General features: G+C 42.9%; 1 pseudogene; it reads right to left on the bottom strand.

Annotated features, from left to right (window-relative positions):
* Window positions 1–26,893, bottom strand: part of LOC147684906 (retinol dehydrogenase 16-like) — a 54,840-nt pseudogene that overhangs the window by 11,525 nt on the left and 16,422 nt on the right.

The following is a 26,893-nucleotide window of genomic DNA, read 5'->3' as shown; positions in this document are numbered from 1 at the left end:
CTTTTACCAAAGGAACTAGGCAACTGCAAATATTTAAAAAAGTTACCCCTTTCCAACCCAAACTCCAGCTGAATATCGCCAAACTGGCAAAACGCATCGTTTGCTATTAGATCCCCAGCCCTCCGAACCCCCTTCATTGCCCAGACTGCCATGAGCTCATCTGAAAAGATTTCCGGAAAAGTGGGGTTTTTTATAAAGCAGAGTGTAATGATTAAGTCTCCCCAGCCCAATCTTTCTTTTTAATCACCCCCAAGAAATTAAAAGCAGCTAGAAGAGTCTTGAATTTCATCCTTTTTTAATTTCTGTGCTCCGTAAATTTCCAAAAACAGCTCTCTGCATGCTCCCCCAGTAACAGCACATCAGGGAGTTCTGTTTCCCCTTCCACATCCCCGGAAAGTGACCCAAACAATATACCCATGTATTGGAGAGCAGCAGCCCAATAATAACTTTGAAAATCAGGAAATGAGAACCCCCTTTCTCCTGTGGTAAAGACATAAACCGGAGAGCCCTACTGGTTTTCCTGTGTGCCCAAATAAATCGATTAATAATACTTTCCAGGGTAATGAACCAATGCTTTTGAAATTCCAGCAGGATTGCCCTAAACAAATAAAGAATTTTTGGCAAAAACATCATCTTCACCATGTTACATCATCCAACTAGTGATAAAGGAAGAATATTTAGTCTGTCAAAACCAGCTCTAGCCTTCCTGATTACTGGCTCGATGTTCTTGGCTACCATGCTCTCTAAGTCAGACATAATCGTAATTCCCAGATACACTGCTGAATCTGTGACCCGAGGATCTTCACAATTAACAAACTAAGGGGTCGATTAGGATGGCGGACGGATTGCCGTCCGCCATCCTTGCCCGTCCGCCACCTATTTCCCCCCTGCCATATTACAATGGCGGGGGGACCGTGGCGGACGGACAGGCCGTCCGCCGCTTTTCCGCCACGGTCGCCTTGCGACCGCTGCGGAAAAGCTCTAATATGGTGGCAGTGTCTATCATACACCGCCAGCCATATTATGATGTGCTGGGGGCTATGCCTTTCCGTGGTGGCAATGCTGCCACGAAAAGGCATACGGTCCTTGCATTGGGTGCCCGTTGCGGGCCCCCAGGGTGAAGGGGGTGGTGGGGGTGCACATGGGGGGTACCTATGGTACCCCCCTGCAGGTGCATGCACAATGCGGCTGGCACCGCGCGGTGCCTGCAGTTTTGTGCATGCAAATGCACAGCATGCACTTTTAACTTTGCGGCGGGTGCTGCTTAAAGCAGCACCCGCCGCAATGTTAAATATACGGGATGTGACCGCCAGGGTGGCGGTCACATCCTAATTGCAATGGAGGGAACGCCGCTGCCCCTGCGGACGGTTCCTCCACCTCGGGGGTTTCGGAAGGACGCAGGTCCGTCCGCCATCATAATCGACCCCTAGTTCTTTATAACTTGCGTTTTAGTCCGATTCAGAGCATATCCTGAATATGTGCCAAAATCTTGTGCTATTGACTCTACCACCGTCAATGCCGAAGACGTATCCGTAGTAACGATGGCCACATCAGCGTTGGCTGAAACTTTCGATTCAATGCCCTGGGGAGATTCCATTATTGGCCTCAAATAGCCGTAATAAAGGGTCCATATATATTGCAAAATAGCAGGGGTGAAGATGGACACCCCTGCCGGGTTCCCCGCTGAATAATAAAGGACAGAGTATGGTCACCATTTAGCCTTAGGCGAGCGGTGGGTGCCAAATATATTGCCTGAATTGCTTTACTAAAGGCCTCCCCCAACCCAAACCATATCATCGATTCCCATAGAAAATCCCAGAAGACCCTATAAAATGCTTTCTCAGCATTTAACCGCATCAGCGCTGGCAGAATTCTGCTCATGCGCTGAGATATTCAAAAACGCACTTTACATGACGAGCTGGGCTCGTCATCAGCGTGCGAGGAGGCTACGCCATGACGAGCCCAGCTCGTCATGAGCGTGGAAGGGGTTAATAGCAAAGCGGCCATAGGGTCTCCTGAGATCTCCGTGGCATCAAAAAGTGTTATCACACACCGTATGTGCTGCATGGTCCCCCGGTAGGCTAAAAACCCATGTTGACAGGAGTTAATAGTTTTCCTTAAAATATTGTTTAGCCTTGTGGCCATAGCTTTCGAAAAGATTTTGACATCACTGTTAAGTAATGTAATGGGACAGTAGGGACCTGACTCCCTAGGTGGCTTATCTTTTTTTTTTTAACTATAACATCCGCTTCACCCAAGACTCGGGTGCAGTCCCCCCCCTCCCCCCCCCCCTTGGAGCCAACAGGATAACCTCAATCAAGTCTAATCCAATAATATCTATTAATATTTTGTAGAACTCTAATGGAATCTGGTCAGGGCCAGCCGCTTTACCAGATGGTAGATCTTGCAAAGCCCCCAATATTTCTTTGTGGGTCAGCACCCTCTCAAGTTTCTCCCTATCAATAGGATCAACCTTGTGTATAGAAATTCTATCTAAGTACTTTCGAATATCCAGCGCCGCCTCCGGCGATTCTTTACTATATAAGTGTTGATAAAAAAGCCTAAACGTTTCTCGGATCCCTAAAGAGTCTGTTATAACCTTTTTGTTAGCATCATAAATTTCTGAGATCTGGCCTGCTGCCACTTTTTGTCTTACTGTTACAGCCAGAGTATGCCCCACCCATTCATTATATTCATAGCAATGCTCTTTTTTTAGCCAAATAGATTTGTATTACTTTTATATTGAGTAAAAAGAGCTGTAAAATGATGCCTGCTAATTGACTGGAGCAAGTCTGGGTAGGCAAAATACTTGCTCACACCCATCTCTCTACAAACCTTGATGTATCTCTTGCTGAATCAAGGCCTAAAGAGTCCTTAACATCTCCCCATTCAAAGCCTTGTTCCGCTTTGCCCAAATAGTGTGCCACAGAAGAAGGGGTGCTAGCGGTAGTCTGTCTTCAAGAAAGGGCAACCCCAAAGCCTGATGGCAAATATAGGAGGATCTACAGACAGGAACAGCCAAAAGAGGTTTAATACATTTCTTCTCTGCCCTCTGTAAATCAGTCACATTAACATAGCACCAGACATGGGGGGCGTGGCTTGGTGCTGATACAGGAGGGTTGCCTGTCCGTGAGTTCTGTGAAGGGCACGCCAGAGAGACAGTCGTATTCTTCACGGAACACATTCCTTTGCTGGCTTGCCGGGTATTCTCACCTCGCTGCAGGTTTATTGCAGAGATGTTTCTCTGCTTCGTTAGTTCCTAATTTTAACAGAATTTGGTGGGCGTGATTATGAGAAAGTTGCGTCTGCTATTTTGTTTTTCCTTTTTATGCCTCACAACATTAAGCTCGTTTTCTGTTGCCTCAGAATACTGCCGCTTTTCAAATAAATACAATGGGGCATCTGCAGTAATACTTCACCTATAATTCTTTTGGTGTCTTCAATAATACTGCTCAATTTTGGCAGAGACTCTGACAATATTTATCTGCTATATCTCAATCAATCAATCATACAAATTTGTAAAGCGCGCTACTCACCCGCTAGGGTCTCAAGGCGCTGGGAGGGGGGGGGGGCAGCCTCTACTGATCGAACAACCAGGTCTTAAGTTGTTTCCTGAAGGAGAGGTGGTCCTGGGTCAGCCGTAGGTGGGTGGGGAGGGAGTTCCATGTCTTGGCCGCCAGGTAGGAGAAGGATCTTCCTCCGGCGGTGGTTCTGCGAATTCGTGGGAAGGAGGCGAGGGCGAGGCTGGCCGAGCGTAGCTGGCGGGTGGGTGTGTAGAATGTGAAGCGGTTGTTGAAGTATTTGGGGCCCATGTCGTGGAGAGCCTTGTGTGCGTGGGTGAGGAGTCTGAACGTGATCCTCTTGTTGACAGGGAGCCAGTGCAGGTCTCAGGTGGGCAGTGATGTGGCTGTGATGCTGGATGTCCAGGATGAGTTGTGCCAAGTCGTTCTGTATGCGCTGTCTGCCACCTTTTATTTGCTTATGTGCCCCTTTGGCTGACTGACTTTTTGAACCACATAAGGGTAGGACAAGTAACCTTCAACTTAGCACTAGTAAACCACCGACTACCGAGAATAGCACCAAAAATAATACTCTTAATCCTTTCTCTGTTCTCGTTGATGTGGATGACACTGGGAGTGCTTGTCAAGAATCTTCCTCATAGTTCTCCAGCTTGAGGGACTCTCACTCCACCTCTATGACCAAAATGTCCTCTAAACTGCAAACAACTTCTAATAACTTAACACATAAAATAGTTAAAAAGAACCCTCCCTCACCCATAAAATACCCTACTACAATCTCAATGGAGCTTCTGATTGAGGAAACCCGGGCACTCAAACCTTATATGGAGGAAACTAACAATCAACCTCAAACACTTCATGAAAAATGTACTTACGTGGAGAACAGAGTTAATCAGATGAAATGAATGGTTAAGGTACTCAAGGATACTGTGCTCGTTGTAAAGATGTTGCAATCCGAACTCTAGTCCTTAAAAAGCATGCTGAAGACATAGAAAATCAAAACAGGATAATTAATCTACGTATTTATGGTCTGGCTGAAGGAGTGGGCTACGATCCCATTTCTTTCCTGCAATCCATTGTTCCCATAGTCTTAGACTTGCCTACCGCCTCTCTTTTGAATACACAAAGGGCACACATACTTGGGTATTCTCCTCACTCTGCCTCAACTTCACAGAAACCTAAAGGATAATCATTTATCTCGGATCCAACCTATTTTTGCAGCAGGACTTTGCCTAATCTACAGCAGACAGATGGAAATAATTTCTCAATATCAGACCAGCTCTATATTCTTCCAATGCCAGAAGTGTTTTATCCTACACTTGCGTTTTCAAAGTAGCATACAATAACAAAACTATCACTTATGAACACTCTTCTTTCCTGCAAAAATTCATTGCCAGCTGCTTGTGTGAGGAAATGGATACTTCTGAATCTATTGTTACCTGATTTTGTTGAATTTTAAATCTTTTAATACCTTCCTTGCCATCAGACTTTTAAATGCCAGGTATCTAATATGCTCAATGTTTCTCACATCATACATGTTCTTATTTGTTGTTTCTTGTATTCCTTCTTTTGGGTTTGTTCCATATCTCTTCAAAATTACATGGATATCGTTTTGGGTGGTTTGGTCTCCCATCCTTTGCCAGACATTTGGAGTTTGGTTGTGTAAACCCACATTTGCATGGCCCAAAAAAAAAATCGCGTTTTATAGGTATGTAATTTTTCTTATTTTCTTCAGTATGTTGGCTGTCTACTTTCTTTTATTCCTACTTCTTCTTTTTCTATTCTTCATTCTTTCTCTTCTCATTATTACATCCAGCTTTTCTTATATTATCCTTTTATGCTGCTGTTTCATTGCTTACTTTTTGAATTACTTAGTCATCTATATCTCATTGCTTTTTCACTGTTATGGTTATATATCAAATGTTAGAAGATTTTTGCTATTTCTTAAATCGCCTTAAGAATTGTTTCATAGAATATTAAAGGACTGGGCTTGCCTATAAAATGCCAGAGGGTTTTGACACACATTTTCAAACTAAAAAGTGATATTGTATTGCTGCAACAAACTCATTTTCCCAAAAAATAGATTTTTCAACTTAAAAACCAATGGGTTGGTCAAATGTTTGTTTACCCGGGTACAGGGAAATGTAACGGAGTGGCTATATTTTTAAATAAATCCTTAGATATTCAAGTTATTTCCCAGGACTCAGATTCCGTGGGCAGGTGGGTTACTGCATCCATAACTATTATTAAAATACCTGTAACTATTTTCAATGTCTATGCAACCACAAAGATAGATAGATTTTTCTGGCCTGATGTTTTATCTAAATTAAGGTCTTTAAATGACAGTTATTATATTTTTTGATGGTGAGTGCAACATGGTTGTGGACTCCTTCACTGATCGTCACTCCAATTCCAAATGTATCCAATCACCCAAGGATTCACAATTTACATCTACAATAAACCAGAGATCTCTCTACTCAATGCTTGGAAAAAACTAGAATTGACTATCTGTGTGCCTCAAAGTCTCTTGTACAACATATTATACACTCAGAAATTGTTTCCATATTAATTTCTGACCATGCGCCTTTGACACTAGATTTAGATCTTATCCCAGATACTCCTGGCACTAAACGATGGAGATTTACCAATTCTCTTCTCCTGAATCCTAATGGTACATAAAACTTTGAGAGATTTTGCAAAATACTTTTTTATTGATAATGAGATACGGGATATTTCTCCTCAGACTATCTAGGATACCTTTAAAGCTGCCTCTAAAGATTTCATCATTTCTTTTCTAGCCCACAGGAAGAAATCTTCCTCCAAGAAGGTAATTAAAATTATGAATCATATAAAACAATTACAATATACTTATTACCTTTCTAAATCTATAACCTGTCTGGAGGAATTGAGTCAAGCTAAATTTGCCTTTAAAAACATTTCCACAGAAATTGCTACTTCATATCTCCCAAAAATCTGGCAGAAAGTATTATGGAGGATAACATAAAGCTGGGAAACTTCTTGGTTATTATCTCAAGATTAAAAAAGATTGGGCTAAAGTAGACTCCAATTTGTTCACTACTAACCGCACTGTTTATAAAAATGAAGATATACTATCTGAATTTACTAACTTTTGCCGGAATTTATACACTCCAGAGTATCATGCTAATCAGAAAAATATACTTCAATATCTGTTGTCTGTCAAACCATCTCCTTATCCGGATATAGATTTTTCCTCACTAGATGAAGACATTTTAATTGATTCCATTCTCACGGCTAAAAGTCCATCAAAAAAAGAAAAAGCCCCAGGACCTGATGGATTCACTACAGAATTTTGTCTGCATTTCTCCAAACCTTTAATTCCCAAATTATATCAGCAATCTGCTCACCTTATATCCTCCAACTCTGCTGGATGTTCCTTTCAATGTGCTTCAATATGCCTTATTCTCAACGAAAACAAACACTACGTAAACATTATAGACCCTTTTTCCTTGTCTAGACCTTTTACTGCCTAAGTTATTAGGAAGGTAACATTCTGGCTTTATTAAAGGTTGACATCTTTCTGATAACACTAGATTATTTTTTTATGTTTTTAGTAAGTCCAAATCTCATAAATATTCTTTAACAGCTATTTCTCTGGATGTCAAAAAGTTGTTTAGACTGAGTTAGTTGGCCTTTTATCTTTTTCTACTCGCTTGGTTCAGCTTTAGTCCTAAATTTATTAATCTCATCTCCTTGCGAAGTTCTTCTCCCAAGGCATCCATCATTGTCAATGGTCTTACTTCTCTATCATTTTCAATTCATTGTGGTGTTTTTCAAGGATGCTCCCTCTCTTCCCTATTATTTATTCTTGCACTGGAGCTCTTTTTGCTAACAATTTGTATGAACTCATGCATTAAGGGTTTTCAATACGGAGGCAAACAGCTAAACCTTTCAGTATATGCAGATGATATTCTTTTCTTCATTTCACATCCACAAACTTCTCTATCTGTCTTTTTGAATGAAGTTACAGACTTTGTTTCTCTTTCAGGATATAAATTAAATGCTGACAAATATGAAATTCTTCCTTTAAATAAACTATATTTTCATGCTGATTTAGCTTCTTCTCATTTTCTTGGTATCAAGATAAAACTAAATACCTTAGTCTATGGTTTAATGTTTCTTTAAATGAGGCAGTTTATCTGAAGCTGAAAGGGGTTCTCACAACCCTAATATCTCTTACATCTAGATGGAATCCTCTGCTCTTATCTTGGTGGTGACGTTAATATATGATAAAGATGATGCTACTACCTATAATATTTTTCTGTCTTTCTAGTATTCCTATAAATATTCCACATATTTATTTTAAAAGAAAGAATGTACTGAATTTTTCCCAAATTTTTGAGGGACAACAGCATTTTTTGCATCTTTTCAAAAATGTAAACACCCCAAACGTATGGGAGGTGTTAATTTTCCTGATTTTCGTTCTTACCACACAGCATTTTTTTCTTAAACAAGCTTCTTTTTTACTTATTGAAGAAGAATCTATTATTCCACCCCTCTGGGACGATATTGAATAAAACATTCTTCACCCTTTTTCTGTTTGAGAATTTTGATCTTTTACTCAGAAATGTCTATCCTTATCTCTCCCTATTCTAGAAAATGGGTGAAAAATTATCTGCCCTATTTTTATCGCACTTCAGAATATCAGAGAACAATTTCTCCAATCCTCAATTTGGCATTAAACATGTTAAATAAATAATAAAACTATTTTTTAGAAGTCTTGGCAGGAAAAAGGTCTAAGGTGGATTCATTAACTCTTTGATATTGATTTTTGCCTTCCTTTTACACTTGCACAATCACACCTTTCCTTGCCCTCATCATAATATACTAAATATATATCATTAATATCTGTGGTATATCATCATCTCCCAGATAATATCACTTTTATTACTCCTGCCCCTCACCTAGCCCCTCACCCATATTGTTAACCTCTCCCTCAGCATCCCAAATATATAATAAATGAACTAATTTTCCAGAAAATCTGATACAAAACAGAGCTGGAACTGCAATGGGAATCTGACCTATTTACCTCTTTTTCAATTCATATATGCAACAAAATGTTGCTTAAATTACGGAAATTCTCTAGAGCAGCTAATGCCATCTAAACTTTATTTTTTATTTACAATAGACTATTTATCACTGAAGCCACTCTACATAGAATATATCCTACCTCCTCCTATTGGTCCAGCAATATCACACCCTGTGACCTTAAACAAATGCTACGTGAATGTCCTTCCACATACAATGTCCCTCCACATATCAATATTGGTTAAAAGTTTGGAAGCAGATGAATTATATTTTTCACACACACATCCCTTTTACTTTCACCAATATTTTCGGGAAGCATTTTAGAGGACTGGTCTTCTCATTCAGACAATGTTCATGTACTGGATTTACTTCTTGTCGTTCCCTTTCAGCAAATCGCCAAAGCATGGAAAGACTCTTCAAACACAACTTTTCAAGCCCGGTGGTTGGTGTCTGAAATAATCACAGACTTGACAAAGTATACATTAATCCAATATCTCTTGCCATCTAAAGAGATGTTCTTTGGTTACCCCTGATGACTTTACTGGACTTTTCTGCAAAGGCTCCCAGCCGGCTGCGGCCCATGGAGGGAGCTCGGTGGGGCAGGGAGGTGGTGCGGGGGAGGGGCAGGGTGGGGGTGGTAAAAAACGGAATATGGATAATTGCAAGTAAGTAAACAATTTAATAAATAAAACGAATTTCGTAGCGCGCCCTGCATCGCATTTTGCTACGAAAGCTGTACCAATTGCTAAATAAACTTTTTATATATTTTAAACTTAAACATAGCATCAGACGCCTGCTCCATAACTAACAGCAGAAATACATTTAGCCATATATACCTTCACAGCTCTTTTACTGGTTTGTGCACCTGTCATGATTTAGACTTACTAAAGTACCTTCACATTCAGGATTTGAGCAAGACATAACCTGTTTGTCATCTGAGTGTGGATACATAGTGAATTGTAAGACTATTGGCAATGTACACATATTAGTATGCTATTCTTTCCTTACAAGGCCCCCCAAAGTAAACATCCTATGAATCTGAGGGCCTAATACTCCCCAGCTGATGGGCGAAATTCTGAGGGAAAAAGGCTTCAGCACGATGCCGTTGTGCGTAATTCCTTTCAGTCGATTTGTTCAAGCGGAGAAGCGTGGGACTGAGGCGCTTGTGATGAGAGCGCTTGAAGTGGTCTTGTCCACTTCGTTCACAGGAGACACGCCCTACTATTGGCTGTTTTCAAGGGGTGTTTTCCATTTGAAGCACATGCTGCTGTAATACAGGGAAGTCTTTGGCAGCTTCCTGAGGCTGCATTTGTGTCCTTTCCTCCACCCACTGTAAGCTCGAACAGCGCTGTGAGCTCTTTGACCTTTGGTAGCTTAAGCACGACGGACGAACGGCTGCTCTCTTTTTGAGGTGGGGGTCAGATACGCAAAAGAGCACTAGCGCCATAGCTTTAGCCTGTATTCAGCACCTAGGAGGATGCTGTTTATATTTCAGTTTTTCTTTCCCTAGTACTTTGCCTGCAATTGTTTGAGCCTTATAAAATGCTGCTTGGTGGAGCGATTCTCATGGAACATTGACTTTGTTGCTTTTCTTGTGGATTACCATTGGAATATACCTTGGAATCAAGTAGATGACATATGTTTGGTTTACTCTTCTACAATGGAATGCCTTGCTCCAAGAAAACATGTGTGTATTATGGTATGGCACCTCTTCAAAGGCATTGACATTTGTATATAAATAATCAAGATCCTTTCTCAGCATTGATGGGAGTTCTGTACATTATCTGTCACAGAGGTCTGAGAATCATCAGATACTCGATTATTGGTTCTTGGAGAAAGTATTTATTTAGGCATGTACTACCCTAATTTTGTGGTATGTATGAGTGTTTGTATGCATATAGTCAAGAAAGCATATCTGTGTCAAGACAGAAAGTGTAGATGATAACATTTTCTCTTTGCTCTTTTTCCTTTTAATATTCATGCACTGTCAAAGAACCTTTAGCACAGACATTGCGTAGTGGGTCATTTACGACTCTTAATAAGAGTACTGAGTGATATTAGGTATTTATTGATTTTTCCTTACCTACTAGAAATAATGAGTATAGGGCTTTGTATTAGTGATCATTGTCTGTGTTTTCTTACAGGCCTTGTTCTGTGCTGTTCGCTTCCAATTACCTTTTCCCTTGCTTGAGCACCTTAAAACTCTGTACCTTTAAGGTAAGCAAAATTCATCAGAGCTACCTTCTTGTAGGTAGATGGGATTGCTCTTTCTCTGCAATCCATATTTGGGGTGTGCCAGGGGTGCAAGTGGGTAGTGGCAGAGACAAAAGTGGGTTCCGCCAGTGGTAGATTTGAGTGGTGGCTGCTAAATAAAAGATTTAGGGCTAGATGTAGGTGGCTAAATACCGGTCGGTAAAGCCGAAATTCGGTAAATTTCAGGGTTACCAACCGGTATATAGCCATGTGCGATGTAGGTATTACCGAATGCCATCAGTCATAACGATACAGTAAATTTAAGGATAACCAGGTTGTGATTCCTAATTTACCGATCGGCCGACACCGAAACACCAAAATACTGAATCGGTAAATAAGAAATCGGTAACAAATTGCTAATGCGATGTACCAAAAATCGGTAATACCGAATTTGTCCAAAATCGGTATTTAAGAATCGGTAATTACCACTGACCCAGAGCAGATGGTAATCAGGTGCAGTGCATAAAAACATCCCCAAAATGCAACAGTGTGAACACAATGGCGGCCCTCTACATCATAGCAAGGTGGCTACGTTTGCCAGCAGCAGCCCTGAGGGTTTAGAGACGGGAAGAGCGTGTGTACAGACTGCGTGTCACACTGTTCCAATTGACTGAGGCAGAAATACATGATAGGTACAGGCTACACCCACAAACCATCCTAGACCTGATACAGGACCTGCACCCATAGCTGGAGCATCAGACACCAAGGGTGCATGCCATACCAACACATGCGCAGGTGCTCTGTACTGTAGCCTGCACCTACTCGCATCAGGAAGTTACCAGGGTGTGATAGCTGCAGCAGGTGGTGTGCCACAGAGTTGTCTGGCCCGTTTCTTCAACTCCTTTTTGGATGCCATGATGCAGAGAATGCATCACTACATATGCTTCCCCAACACACAGGTGGAACTGCACAAGACAAAGCTGGATTTCTACCAAAAGGAGCAGTTCCCACATGTAATAGGGGGTATACAACCGTTACAACGCAACTATTACAACGGACTACCTTTACAACACAACTACTACAACGCAGGATCCTTTACAACGAATGCCTTTACAACGCATGACATTACATAGCAGATGCTATTACAACGCATGCCAGTACAACGTAAGTATAGGTAAGTATATCATTTTATTTAAACATTTATTTAATTCCAAAAAATTATTTGATTGATTTAATAAATATTAAAAATAAATGAAATAAATTAATTTAAGTAATTTTAAAAAGTAAGTATGAGTATAGGGGTATATGTTTTGGGGTGTTTGGGTATTTTAAGGGTTCAGATATAGTTTTGGGTTATTGGGTACAGGGGTATTTTTTAGGGTTCAGGGCTAGGTTTGGGTTTTAGGGTACTGGGGTATTTTTAGGGTTCAGGGCTAGGTTTGGGTTATGGGGTACAGGGGTATTTTTAGGGTTCAGGGCTAGGTTTGGGTTTTGTGGTACAGGGGTATTTTTAGGGTTCAGGGCTAGGTTTGGGTTTTGGGGTACAGGGGTATTTTTAGGGTTCAGGGCTAGGTTTGGGTTATGGGGTGCAGGGGTATTTTTAGGGTTCAGGGCTAGGTTTGGGTTATGGGGTACAGGTAACTCTCCCTGGAGTTACAATATTATTTTAAAACACCTACACTATTTTTAAAATATATATATATATATATTTACAAATATATTATTTAAAAAACTTACCAAGTGCTGCTGTGTTGGAGGAGAGCGTGTCCGTTGCTTCAGTAAAGAAATTGCGAGCTGAAAAGAACCTTAAGCGCCTCTGTGCTGCAGGCGCTATCTGGCAGCGCTTTGGGAGTTACTGCTCGCGTTTCCCGCTCCGCGGGAAACACTCGCTGGGAGAGGCTGTTTGGCGGCTCGAGTGGGAGGAAAACCACATTGCCCACAAGTCAGCGGGGCCAGCTACATCTCGCCGCCACGCCCCCCTCACCTGCCCTCATTAGCGCTGGGAGACCGCGCATCGCGGGACGCGCGCGGGCGACGCCGGGCTAAGCCCGGGCAAAGGGCGGGCCCTCTGTGGCCCTCAGTGACCGAGGTAGGCTGGGCTGGGCCCGGTCCTTTACATTTTGTTATCACCTCTTTGAACTTGTGTCCACTTGAGTAGGTGGGTGAGTTGATTCGTGTCCTGTTATAGCTATACTGCACCCCGGTCCTACTTGGCCCGTCAGGGGCGGACGCCATTCCAGACTTTTATCCGTTTTATATTCCTACATTTCTCATTTAAATTCATCACTGTGGAAAATGTCTAAAACCCTACGCTCAGGAAGGGTTGTGGGAGAAAAACCTGGCCGAAAATTAACTACCACCCGCACAAGAAACAAATCAGTGAACAACCCACTGTTGAAAGGCCAATACCAGCTATCTGAACTCTGGGATCTATATGGTTTAAAAAAATCCAAATTTGCGACGCCAGAAAAACCAGATACCAAAGCCCTGGATTTTCATTCACCAGCTACTATAGATCCTCTACCACCCCAGGTACAGCAGGGGGCCCCCCAATCTATGGTAGGGGGGTCTCCCTTACGGGATTCCACAGAGGGGAAGCTGACGATCGTAGGTGATCCAGTGCATATACCACCGATCCCTCAGTCACCCATGAATGACAGGCCGGGGGGTGAATTGTCTGCATTATCCATTGACCTGGAACTATGGGGACGCTACGTAAGCCCAGCTAAAGTGGAATCTTTGGAGCAGTTTAAAGTTCCAGGGGGTGCCACCCCTTCTGGGTTATTGCTGTATAGTAGCACCCCTTCGTTAAACAGACATGAAATATCTGACTTGTTAAACACCTCCAGGAGCCCCGATCTTAATCTCCTGGATAATTGTTGCACTGTGGAAGCACGAGAAAAGCCGATCTCTGAGTCCATGATCGCGCTGGAACAACTCCTAGCTTCAATCTTACTGCTTCTAGGGAAATTTGTAGGCAGCTCGGACTGTATTCTTGAATCAGTCACTCAAATTCTAAAGACATTGCTGCAGAAATCGCCGGATATGAGTAAGGCATCTCCCCCCAAGTCTGATCAATATTTATCTGAGGGGAAAACCAGAGATACTAGAGGGGAACTAGATAGGAAAAATGAAGTGCCTACTATGGATCCTCACAAGGATACGCCCCTTACTGCAGCTCCCAACTGTATCAAAAATATAGTCCTGGAGATAGAGGAGGAGGATAAAGCTTTGTCTGGCCCTAAAACGGGCCAGGAGTTATTTCCTATCTTCGTACCTGAGTGCGGAAAAGAACCCCTGGCCGACAGACTAGAGGTAAATGAAGAAAGGGGAAAAAATGGTAAACAAAAAATTAACAAAGCCAGCAAGAGGAAACCAATACGAAAATACAGAAAGAAGAAGCAGCGGAGGATTATTTTCCAAAAGTTCACAGAGGCAAGGGAGAATGATGTAAGGAATGGGGAACCCTCATCTACTTCCTTAAAGGTGGACATGGACGTGAACTTAACTGCTTTAACCTCTGCAGAGGAGGAAAATGATCAATGTAGTCTGCTTACGCAGGAAGATACACCGCAAATAGGGGGCTCTCTCCCATGCTCTCCTTCACGGAGTGCACTAGGAGTACCAATCTCTTATCCATCTGGGGCTCTAAATCCTTTGGCCCCCCCTTTGCTGTAACACTTGATTCGGAAAATTCTTGTCCTCCGGCCCGTTCTGTAAATATTTCTAAGGCCCCTGCGGATGTGCGTGTATTAGATTTTGTCCACTTATTTGATACTGACCTTTTGTTAAACAGAGCTTGGATCCTCAAACGCTTCAGTGAGGTTGAAAGTCTCTATCATATTCAGTCTAGAGACATAGAATTGGTGTCTCTGTTGGGTGGAAGTAGGGTATTGAGAATACTGGTGAAATTTTATTCGCCTATTATAACAAACTTGATACTAGAACAAGCTGAAAACTTTCAGCGTTTAGGTATTGATGTTCTCCCTATCTCCAACCCAGGCAAGCCAAATCCTTTATGTAAGCAGGGGTTTGGGGGTGGTGAGCAAAACGGGGTAACCTCTCCCCTGAGAGACCTAAAAATCTGGGTTTCCAGGGGAAAACGCTCAGTGTCGCATGTGAAGCCTCTTCCACTAATTGAGAATTCCTCACTCATAGATGATAATAACCGGTGGAATTGGCTCCATAGTGCATTATCAACAAAAACGAAGGATAACCCCAAATTGTTTCGCCATCTTTAACACCGCATTAAATATAATTTCCTGGAATGCCGCCGGATTTCACAGCAGCCCAGAGAAACTTGCTTTTCTATCTACTCTGGGGGCTGATATATTGTGCATTCAGGAAACATGGTGCATTGATATGTTAACGCCTTCAAAAGATTTTTACGTTCTGGAAGTTCCAGCTGCGCCCTCTAAGAAAGGGCATGCCAGGGGGGGGATAGCCTGCCTATTGTCAAATAAATTTCAATGGAGATTCTCCCATTACATTGATTCCAGTAGACTTTTCCACACAATAACACTAGAAAATTTGTTCCATGATGGTAAAAAATATCCCATGGTAATTTTTAATGTGTATATACCCCCAGAGGAGTGTTTTAATGATAATTTGCAGCAGGTTCTCCAGTATATGGAACAGATAAAAAACTCCCCTCCTTTCCCTGTAATTTTGCTTGTAGGTGATTTGAATTGTAAAATTTCAAACACTAGTCTCAAACTCTTCAGGAATAAAGTTAAGGAAGAGGTACATTTTATCCCCCAGACGCTTTTTCCGGAGAACTTGATGACAAATAAAAGAGGGAAGATTCTGTTAAAAGAACTAGCGATTGGGGATGGTATTATCTTAAATGGAAGATTTCCATCTGACGTCCCCGCTAATTATACTCACAAATCCCCCTTTGGGTCGTCAATTTTGGACTATGCTATTGCCGACTATGGCCTGTTTCCCCAGATTCTGGACCTAAAGATTATACCCACGCCACTCAGCGACCATAGTATATTGTTATTAACAGTGTCTTTAAACTCTTTGAATACGGCGTCTTGGTCGCTGAATGGCAATGAGGCTACCTTCCATACCACTTCTGGAAGGTGCTTCTGGAACAGTGCCGCCATTAATGGGGTGCAGGACCTACTGGCCGATACCCTTAGGGTAATAAACGAGTGGAACGGCAGCGAATTAGTTTGTTTTGAAGAATTTATGCGAAAGATCTTATTGTACGCAAATAAAACTGTTCCACCTAGGAAAGGAGAGGTAGTCCCTATGACATTGCGTAATCTGAATAGGGAATTAAATAAACTAATTCGCGAACAGTATGTTGAAAGGGTCCTGGAACGTGGGAAAGACATCGCTAGGTTAAAAAGAAAGAGAAGCAGACTCAAGCTCAAAATTAAAAAGGATAGGGAGGATGAAATATGGATTAAACTGAGGGAATCTGCTGCACATGGTAACATTAAAGACTTTTGGGCAATAATTGGGAAAGGATGTGGTACACGCCATTCCCCTATTCCCATTCCTATCCCAGAAGAGCTATGGTCCTCTCATATCAGAGAGCTCTATGCAGGGAACGGGACCACAGGTATGGATAATTTCATGTATGCTGCCCCTGAAGACCTGGTTTTCTATCCCTCTGAGAAAGAAATCGAGACGGCTATAAAAAATATGCGACCCTCTGGGGCCATGGGTCCGGATGAGCTCCCGATGACGGTCCTTAAACAAGATCCCTTAAGCTGGAGTAAAATCTTGTACCCCTTGTTTAGGGCGTGCCATCTCTCCAAATGTGTTCCTGCTTCCTGGAGAGGAAGTATTTTGGTCCCTATCTTTAAAAAGGGTACAAGGGATAGCCCCAGTAATTACCGCCTGATTGCGCTCCTCGACTCCATCGGAAAGGTCTTTGCGAAATGTCTCCTTAGTTCTCTTTCCGATTGGGTCGAGGAGCACAATATTCTGCCGTTTGAACAGACTGGCTTCCGAAGGGAGCATGGCACGCTAGACAACATGACTGCCCTTCAGGTGATCACAGATAAATATGTCCAGGTGAGAGGGGGAGTTGTATACGCCGCCTTCATTGACTTCTCCACAGCGTTCGATAAAGTAGATCGTGGAACGCTGTGGAGAAAACTGGCGACGCTGGGTGCCCCTATTCCCCTGTTGGAACTGGTGCGGGCTCTGCACACTGAGACCTGGTGCAGGGTCTTAATGGGGGGCGAAAGGGGGCTTTCGGCCAAAATACCATCTCGGAATGGCCTTAAACAAGGCTGCTTACTGGCACCCCTTTTGTTTTCTTTATATACGACTGACCTCCCTGCTGCCGTGTCTGCCAGTGAGGGGATTGCACCGATGATAGGAGGGGCTCCAATATCCTGTCTGATGTATGCCGACGATGTTTTGTTGCTTGACTTGACCCCTACTGGTCTTGCAAACCGGCTACAGGCTCTCCAGGCCTTCGCTGGGGAGCATTACATGAAGATCAATATTAATAAAAGTAAAGTGATGTGTATAGCTGGTAAGAAGAAGTGCCGCTCGACAAATTTTGGTTGGGCTATTGGAGGGCATAGATTGGAGGTCGTTACTTCCTATACCTTTTTGGGGAAAATATTCTCGGCCAATATGAGCGAGAAACTCCATATAGAGCACTGCTCCCGCAAAGCTCTTGCCCATGGCAATGGGTTAAAGTCCCTATACCAGGCAACGGGGAAAAGACACTTTGCTAGCCTTCTAGAAGTGTTTAGAGCAAAAATCCCCGCAACTATCTTGTACGGTATTGAATTAATAGAGGTAAAAAACTGGGACTTTTGCCACAAGATTGAGGGGAAACTCTTAAGATCCCTCTCGACTCTTAACAATGCTTGCCCACTGCCCGCCTGCAGGCTGGACTTTGGACTCAGGAGTTCCTGGGTTCAGGGTCTGTGCGCCCTAATAAGATGGGTGGCCAGTTTGGCCAGAGCGAGAGATTGTACCCTGCGAGTTCTACTCAAAAACGAACTATTGGGCAATTTTAAGGAGTTCTCTAGACTCGTAAGTAATTTTAGAAGGGCTGTGAAGATACTTAAACTTGATGAAAGTGCTCTCTTTTCCTATTCTCCCACGCAGTTAAAACATGTTCTTAAGGAGGCCTCGTGGGAGTTTTGTTTCCTCTCTGACAAAAAATCAGTTGGTGATAAAAGGAACGCGGAGCCGCTCATCTCCTCCTATAGGTTGAAACAGCCACAACCCTATGCCCTATGGAATCTACCACATGGGATACGTAGGTTTTGGTTTTTATTACGCTATGATTTAATCCCACTTAATATATTGCTATCCAAATGGTATGGCACTTCTGCCTTGTGCAATTTATGTAAACTGAACAACCAGGACTTTATGCATGTATTATTGATCTGTCCTATGTTACGTAATTTGCGCAACCGATGGCTAAAAGTAATCTGTCTCCGCCTTAGCATTGTCACTTTAAAAGATTTTCTTTATGCACTTTATTGCCCTCCAAACGAAATGTTCTGTTCTTATATTTTTAACTTTTTTAAAGGATTTTTAGCTATTTATTATTTCTACTGGAAAAACTGTGTCTGTCCGGCCTTGTTGGATTGATTGTTAGCAGTATAGCTATTGCGGATCGAATATTGTGCTTTTTAAACTCTTGTATTTTTTGTGTTTGTGTTGCTTTGTATTGCATATGCTTATGTGGCCCTCTTTGAGAGCCAAAACATAATAAATACATTTGAAATTTGAATGTAATAAATAAAATTAAGTAAATATTTATTAATTACATTTAAAAAAAAATAATATACTTACCTAGACTTACGTTGTAATGGCATGCGTTGTAATAGCATCTGCTATGTAATGTCATGCGTTGTAAAGGCATTCGTTGTAAAGGACCCTGCGTTGTAAAAATAGCGTTGTAATGGTGTGCATTGTTAAAGTATGCGTTGTAACGTCATACATCCGTAATAGGGTGCATTGATGGGACCCACATACCAATCTGTCCATCTGCAGCTACAGAATACATAAACAGCAACCGCAAATCCACTCATTCCATCAACGTGCAGGTGATATGTGATGCAGACTACATCATTACTGATATTGTGGCCAAATTTCCAGGGAGTACCCATGACTCCTACATATTCTGGAACAGTGGGATCTGTACACGTCTGGCTGCTGGTGAATTCAGAGAAATATACCTTCTAGGTAAAGCAATGTGACACACCCCGATGTATACCTTGGATATATGTATTGGTGACTCAAATTAATGGCACTTTCTTTCCCATTTAGGTGACAGTGCATATGCTGTGCGTTCATTTATCCTAACATACCTCAACCCATCCACCCCAAGTGAGAGGAGATACAATGTGGCACATAAAAGCATGAGCAACGTTGTGGACTACTAAAAAGCAGGTTCCGTTGCCTCCACAAAAGTGGAGGTGCACGTCAGTACCGCCCCATCATCTGCTGCAAAATAATAGCAACATGTGCAATGCTGCATAACCTTGCCACAAAGAAAGGAACAGCAGTGGAACTACCTGACTCTGAGGACGAGGGTGAGGACTGTCCACAGCCAGACCACAGCGCAGCATGGGTGGCAGCAACACCGGATGGAAGACACAGACGGGCTGAGATAACACGCAACTATTTCTGAGTGAGTAAGGAGACATAGCCAGTTACTGTATTTGAGTGATGGTGTTTAATGATCAGAGCACACCACCAAGATCAATAGCAGTGTCCATACAAACATGGATTACATCACCCACTTCAGTACAACCATATCATGACTGGCGCTACTTCTTGCGCCCATGCGCTGCACTGCCACGTTCCTTTGCCCCACTGGCCGCACTGCCTGTCTGTCCAGGGCCAGAGCTGTGGTGTTCGCTGCACCTCCTGTTCTCTGTGGGAGGAGGCGTGATGCTACTACGGCTAGTAGCCTCCTCACTTTCCCCCATCAGCTGTAGTGGCCAACTTGTCCGTTTGGAGCACTTCAAGTGCAATGGTCACTGTGACCAGCCCCCTAGCCACATCCCGACTGCAGTGTGCCATCTCCGTCTGCATGGCTATTGAGCATCTGCACATGAGAGAGGTTGCAGTGGACAGGCGGTAAACCCCCTTGATGTAATTATCCAGTTTCTGCCTCTCCCTGCTTCTAGACAGACGGTCCTCCTCCAACTTGCTGCAGAGCTGCCTCACAGCCTCCACCACATCACTCATGACCTCAGCCATGGTGGTGTTCATGCCGCTGATGCCCTTCTCAATGCAATGCATGTGAGCATTCATGTGTGCCATCTCCCGCTGCACTGACCTGATTGCTCTCCCTTGCAGGCGCTGGACCTTCAGCATGTTGCCTTCAAGCCCAGCAAACACACTGTCATCTTCGCCCTGGAAGTGAGGACTGGCTGCCCATGCCCTGCGGCATCTGGAAGATGTGTGGGCACGCTTTGTTGGGGACTGTGATCCTGCCCTGTTGCCGTCCTAAGCCACTGTAGACTGTTGGCCCTCTGTGCTGTCCTCCTCGGACACCTCCACCGGTGGTGGTGGTGTTTATTGTGGCGGTGGGGATGGTGATGGTCGTAGTAGTGGCGTTGATGATAGCTGTGTTGATGGTGATGGTGATGGTGGTGGTGATGGTGGTGGTGGAGGCGTTGATGGTGGTGGTGATGGTGGTGGTGGGGTGGTGTGCCCTGCAGGCGACTAGTCCTCCTCCTCTTGTCTCCTCTCTGGCTTGGGTGACTTTCCTCTGCTACCCTCTGCTGCACTGCGAGATGTCTCACCTGTGAAGACAGAATGTAGATATGCTCACTTATCTGGCAGCATTTGCATTGTAATAACCTGAATGCCTGCCAAGCACACTGACTGTCCTCTGCTTGCTAATTGCTGTCACATGCCTTTGGGTTTGCTGGACTGACTGTTCTGACATGTGTTACTTCTGACTACATCTCCCATAATGCATTGCAGGTTATGAGCAAAACGTACTGGAGTGGGAGACCCTATGCCTCTCTGGGGATTGGGGGTAGGGAGGGGGTGCACAGCATGCTTTGCATGCATCTTACCTTGTTTGTTGGCAGCTCTGGAAGAGCTGTCTGTGTCCCAACCCCACTCACACTCTCTGGCTGGAGGATGGACTCAACCAGGAGCTCTAGGGCAGTTGGTGCAGATGCTGTGCTCCTCCCTCCACCAGTTTTGCTGGCCTGCTTCTGCCTCTCTGCCATCGTCACCTTAGCAGTCTTCGTCAGATCGTTCCATCTTTTTTAAGATCCTCAATGGACCGCTGGGTGACTCCGATGGCATTGATCTTTTTCTGAATTGCAATCCAGATCTGCTTTTTTTGTGATTCTGGCACGTGCAGGGACTGCTTGCCAAACAACTTGTCATAGTCCTTGGTGACATCTTCAATGAGGACCTCCAGCTCCCTCTCGCTAAATTTGTGTTTTCGTTTTCTTTCAGCTCCCGCCTTCTCCCTCTCCTGGTTTGCCATTTTGCTTGGTTCTGGTTGCAAAATGAAGCTGTGTTGCTCCTGGCTTCTCTGCTCTGCTCCCTACCTCACAGTCAGCTCCAGGTTCAGTGAAGCTGCTCGGGTGTGTCCACTTCCTGTTTGGGGGGTTAATGGGGATGCACAGGATTGGCTGATTCCACAAGTACCAAATTTTTAAATTACCGAATCGGGATTTGGTATTTACGATTCAGTATTAGGGTTTCGGTACATTTTTTTTTTACTGATCCATTCCGAATCGCTATTTTTTAGCGATTTATACCGATTCGGTAATTTTTACCGAAGCTTTACATACATCGGAAATACCGAGTCCTTAATACCGAATCTGTAAAATTAGGTATTAAGGAATCGGTATTACATAATTACCTACATCTGGCCCTGAGGCATCTATACTATTGAGGTTTTAACAAATTAAGCTTCGGATATTATTATTTGCCATGAATTTATTTACTTTCAAAACAACCCTTTATCTCAACTAAACAAACTAGTGTCTTCATTACACACTGCTAATTCAATAAATGTAAATTACCCATGACTACAGCAACACGCACACCACAAGTTGATTGATGGTTTATAGTTGCTGCAGTCATTTACTTTAAATGAAAAATACGTACTCACACGAAAACGTAAAACTAAAAGGGCAGTACTGTTTTTACGTCCTTAATGGGCAATCTAAGCACAGGTGGGAGTTTCAAAAGCAGAATAATGTAGGGAGAGAAACATTTTTTATCCAGATATAGGCCAGAGTTGATTTTCCAAGGCAATAATGAGCAAAAGCTAAATTGCAATTTTTAAGACACTCCCCTCAGGCTGTCAGAGAAAGCTCCACTCCAAATTTGGAAATGCAGTATCCACCTGTCAAAATAGACAGCCTGCCTGCTGCACTGGACACATTGACGATCCTTCCACAAGCCTTCCTCACATGAGAAGGTAAGGCAAGCGTCACGTCGATCATACCGATCAAGTTCACATTTATCACCTGCCTGAAGTCATCCACCGACAACCACTCATTGGGAGCTACTGGGTAGGCAACCCCGGCATTGTTTACCAGGCCCCAAAGCCCTGCACAGAAAAGATTTAAAAAGTGCAACATGTAAGACATCAAGTGGTCTGAGGGGAAAATTGAGGGCTCATAAATAAAGCCCTGGACCATCCCCACCGATCTACATGAGACAACACCAACAATGCAATGCTTAGTTTGTAAAAGAAATTAATAAATAAGTGCCAGGCCCCTCATTAGGAGGACATTGCAGTATCCACCACCCATTGCCACGGCCAGAGCTGCCAATGACAGTACCAACATAACTAATAACCATCACACTCACACAAGTGTGACAATTCAGACTGTTCTAGGCACCCAAAGCTGTAGGAATGGCTTGGAAGGCAGATATTAGTCATTTTAAATGCATGTTGAATTAATAAACAGCTGTTGTTGTGCACAACACTAAATTAGACAAATTGCGTCTCCAAGTGGCATATTGTTATAAATGCCAGGGGTGACATTATGTGCCATCGGTGGGCATCTGAAACCACCTGTCAAGTCAAAGATTTATATAGCACACTACATACCCGTAGGGTCTCAAGGCGCTTGATTAATTAATCACTGCCACAATGGAACTAATAGCTGTATTTTACTGCAGGAGACTTCAACGCAAACACTATTGTCTCAGATCAAGGCCTGGGAGAGTTGGTACTGGCTCAAGACCAGTTTCTCGTAAGGTGGGTATTTATGGATGAAATGAAACAAATAGTTCAAGATATAAATCCAGCTACGTAATTTGGGGACCAATTACTAAGTGTTGTTACATCTTGCAACTGTCTCCTGCCTTGCACTTTTTGTTAATGAGTCATTTCGAACAAGTGATGTATCAAACGAACTTAAAAGATCTTGGATCGCACGTCTTTGAACAAAAACCTAGGCTCAAATTAACTAAACTTTCAGGCAATGCAACACAGCAAGGGAACTTATTACACTGTGTTGCATTAAAGGGGGAGAGCAGAAATGCACAATATTTACTAAGATGTGGCGTACTTCTCTGTCTTTGTGCTGACGCTCTTCTGTTAGCCTGGCACCAATGCAGGCACCCCTGCGGCATGCCACAAGGGGCCTTTTTTGTGATCAAGGTAGTTTTTGTACAGGAAGGCGTTCCTGCACAAAAACTATTACTTAGAGGTATATTCCTCTTTTTGTGGGTGCTACAGAATGATGCAAATTGCAGCACACATGCAAAGAGAAAGTAACAAGAAGAAATACAGATGTTTCTCTTCGTTACGCCATGGTCACGTAGGAGGCCCCTGTTTGACACAAACCCAGATTTAGTGACTACTAAGTCTAGCTTTAAGTCAAAATACAAGGGTGGGTGCACAGGAACCCCCATGCTCCACCTATATAACTCCTTCCCAGCGTAGGGTTACGCGAAGCTGTGCAAGGCACTGCCTTGCATGAATTTGTGGGTTGAAAGTGAAGCAACGCCACACAAAAATCAGTTTGCATGGCTTTGTAAATGTCATTTAAGCACTTGTGTTGCCTTGCGTTGACTTGTGTGACACACGGACAACATAAGTTCTTGGTAAATCTTCACCCTGGTTTCGATTCACGAGGTCATAAAAACTACTAATTCGAGGAACATACACAACCTTCTTAGTTGTACAAAACACCTCTCTTGAGGTAATGGACAATAGTGTGAGGCCTGCTAATGTTAATAGATACACTTATGGCCTACATAACCCCTGACCACAGCACCTTATTGCACAGGCTGCATTATGTGTCAAAAGTATCTGAGTTGGCTGCAAAAACTTCCCTCCCTCTCCTATCAGAGATTTATACTCAGGTGAAAACAGGAGGGAAGTTAACAGTTTGCCCATGTGATTATGGATTCCATCAAGGACAAGTATTTCTTCTTCATTATTTATTACATATATTAAGCCCCCTTCATGAGATTCTATGTGAATCTGGAGTGTTATTTCATAATTATACTGATGAAACACTGGGGATGGATTACGAGTCTGGTGGTACACGGACCGCTAAACTCACAGGGGGCGGCTATGTTGTGCCATAGCCGCCAGGGAACCGCCAATCCCTGGTGGTGGTGCGACAGTGTAGAGGCAGTAATATGCTTGACATGACCGCCTTGGTCCAGCCAAGCATATTACAAGTTTCCTCTCCACCGTGGTTTTCACGGCAGTTCCCCCGCTGTCAAAAATGTGCATCTGCGCCCTGGAATGCATACAGGACCTGTGTTTGGCATTCCTATTGTGGTGCCGATTTTCAGGGAACTGCAGTGGGAACGTCAAAAGCAAAGCCTAACAGACAGGAGGAAACTCCTTATCTGGTGGGTGGCCTGACCATGGCTTTGGCGGTGCGGTGGCAGGGCGGACCCAGTGCCACACCGCCAAAGTCACAATCAGGCCCTAATCCTTCACCAGCTCACAAGAAATGTTAAGCCTGACCAACATAATCTGATCTTTGAGTGCATTGCGCAAAGGATGCCCATAAGCTGGCTAAACCTAAACAAGGCGAATAGTATCTAGTAAAAGTATCTTAATAATTGTAACAACATATGAACAATGTCAAGCTCCACATGGGAGTGATTTTCACTGCTATAAAAAATCTCTCCTTTATGGTACACTCTCTGCATTGGTGAGCAATTCTGGAAGTGGTGCAGTTTACAATTTAAACCTTAATATATAAGGCCATCTCTGGTGATTTGCCAAATAAGAAAGAGCATCCCTCTACATCACTCATGTAGGGTTTTGTGTTCACCTGGGAAAGAGTTCCTTCCTTGTTCTAACTATGGGGGACTAAGGCAGGAGGCCTGGCTTTTCCATCACTAGCCAAATGCTTTGGAGTAACTTACCAGCACACAGATTACTAAATATATTCATTAAATAAAATGCCGACTTGGTCCATATGCAATGTGGCCTAGTCCACTAGGGCATGGCATTAGTGTCAGCCCAGATGCTTTTCAAAGGCACATGAATGCAGCACCTAGGAATAAATGACTTCAATAGGAGTATGAGCCTGCCTTTTCCAATTAACTAGGTTTACGAGACTGTACTTGACACATGATGACAGCCTGAGCAACTAAGGTTGCATTTTGGTATGTGAAGATAGTGCTTGTGCACATGAGGTATACCAGGGGCTGTACATCTGCATATTAGGATTTGTTGAGGTTATGATGGCTACACCTAGGCTTGTGGGTTTGCCATTGCCATAAGATGAAATTCTGTTTGTATGATAGCCTGTACTGGGTTATATAAGGCTTTGTTTGGGCATTTGTGTTTGTACTTACCATATCATGCTAGTACCTAGGCATGTGATCCAGGTCCTTGGGAAATGAAGCTGTTTTCTTATATATGAGCTTGAAATCAAACATGTGAAACTGAATCTGGACAGATCTTACCTGATATTTTGTGCCACTATGTGGTCAAAAGAAGCTGCAACACTCTTATTGTGGCTGAATCAGAATGTATGATGGGTATACATGGGTAAATGAGGCTATACCAGTGCATGTAATGGTTGCAAAAGGCCTTATAATACCTGTATCTGGATGTATGATTGCTATGCAGGGGCACATGATACTACACCAGGACATGTAATGGATGTACCTGTCTTATTACAGCTAAATCTGGACTTGTGATGGCTACACATGGACATGAGACTATACCAGGGCATGTTTTGATTCCATCTGTCTTAGGATGTATGTGCCTGAGAATATTTAAATATAATTCAGAGCACAGCAATAATGAAGTATTTTTGATCTGTCACTGTGTTCAGTCTACATTTTATTAGAATAACACTCCAAAATAATCAACATTGAACAGCACAACCGCACATCAAAGTCCATATATGGACTTTGTTGTGCGGTTCACCTTTGGTTATTTTGTAGTGTTATTCTACTTAAATTTAGACCGACCACAGTGTTGGATCAAAAAACTACATTATTGCTGTGCTCTATTAAAAATAAACAGGATTTTTTTGTTTAAAACATACCAATTTAATTACATATAATAACAAAACAATATAAAAAAATTCTTTTTTACTAAAAATATATTCTATTTTACAAATATAACTAATTAAAAATAATATAGTTTTCAATGCGCAGAAACATCATAATATAAATTTCAATAAAATAAACAAAACCATACAATTGTAAGAATAATACATACACAATTCCCACTCCAGTCTGTACAACAGTAGGGAAAGTGTTGGACTTAGGAATGGTAAAATGTACTATTCCCACTCGAGTCTGTGCAAATGTAGGGAAAGCGCTGGACTCAGGAGGGGTAACATTTACTTTTACCACTCCAGTAGGTGCAACACTAGGGAAAGCATTGGACTCAGGAAAAGTACAACTTAATATTCCAACTCCACTCGGTGCAACAGTGGGTAAAGAGTTAAACTCAGGAGGGGTACAGATTACTATTCCCACGCCAGTCACTGCAACAGTAGGAAAAGTGTTGGATTGCGGTAGGGTAAAATTTACGATTCCCACTCCAGTCTGTGCAACAGTAGGGAAAGGGTTGAACTCAGGAGGGGTAATGATTGCTTCTCTCACTCCAGTCTTTGCAATAGCAGGTAATACGTTGGACTCAGGAGGGGTAAAATGTACTATTCCCACCCCAGTCAGGGTAACAGTAGAGAAAG

Source organism: Lissotriton vulgaris, chromosome 10 (genome assembly GCF_964263255.1).
Source record: "Lissotriton vulgaris chromosome 10, aLisVul1.2, whole genome shotgun sequence".
NCBI classification, from domain to species: domain Eukaryota; kingdom Metazoa; phylum Chordata; class Amphibia; order Caudata; family Salamandridae; genus Lissotriton; species Lissotriton vulgaris.
This window is presented reverse-complemented; position numbering and strand designations above follow the sequence as displayed.